Source organism: Poecilia reticulata, linkage group LG18 (assembly GCF_000633615.1).
Source record: "Poecilia reticulata strain Guanapo linkage group LG18, Guppy_female_1.0+MT, whole genome shotgun sequence".
NCBI lineage: Eukaryota > Metazoa > Chordata > Actinopteri > Cyprinodontiformes > Poeciliidae > Poecilia > Poecilia reticulata.
Window position 1 is genome coordinate 21,497,550 of NC_024348.1, and position 1,023 is coordinate 21,498,572.

Consider the following 1,023-nt stretch of genomic DNA (forward strand, 5'->3'; position numbering starts at 1 on the left):
GGGCCATACATGAACCCTAAAYGGACAAACCCATATGGGACCCATCTGGTSTGCCCTCCTATTCCCCACATGGGGCCCRCCTAGGCATGCTGGCAGGGAAAAATGTCTTCAACTTAGAAAAATAAGCAACTTCATCATCACTGAATCAATAGAGAAAAATATAACATCAGGAATTGTTTTCTAAAAATGGTTTATAGCTTTATATCAACCTGCAAATCATTGTTTTTAAAGACATTCTGATTTTGTTGTTTGCCTAAATGTTCAGTAAAGATTAGAAACAATCAGAACAGCAGCAGGTCTGAAAACACAGTGAGAGACAAAAAGGTTGAAATATTTCAACATTTTCATCCCTTAAAGTTTGGATTCAGCTAAAATTGTACAGTCGTGATTTTTCTGAATTATTTAAAAACATCATCGCAAGAAATGCTCAACACTTTACTAATGAGCAAATACATATAGAGCTCTGGAAAATAGAGAACTTTAAATAATCTCTGATTATATCTGAGTAAAATGAACTTTATTCTGTCAACTACTGACAACATGTCTCTGAAACTCCAAACACATATTTAGTATTTATCTGCAGAAAATGGTCATCAGAGCTTTCAGAGCTCAAACAATGCAAATAAAACAGGTTGATATTAATGTAGAAACAGCAACAGTAATGTTTTACAGTGCATGAATCAATGTTTGGTGGGAAAACCAGCAGGTTTTCTGTCGTCTCTGTTTTTTAAACTCACCTGAAGAGGCGACTTTCTGCTGCAGCCGTTTGAAATGAAGTGATGATGAAACTGTTTGTTTGTYCAAAGTGATTCATTCRGTCATAAGATGACGAATGATGGAGCTGAAGCTGCTTTGCATCATCACAAATATTAGAGGGAGACATTTTGTTTTGAGACGTAGATGAGACGGTTCTAGATGGACGGAAACCTGAGTGGAGAATCGGGAGGATCCGACCCAACAGAACCAACAGGACCAGCAGAACCAGAAGAACCAACAGAACCAACAACAGAACCAACAGGACCA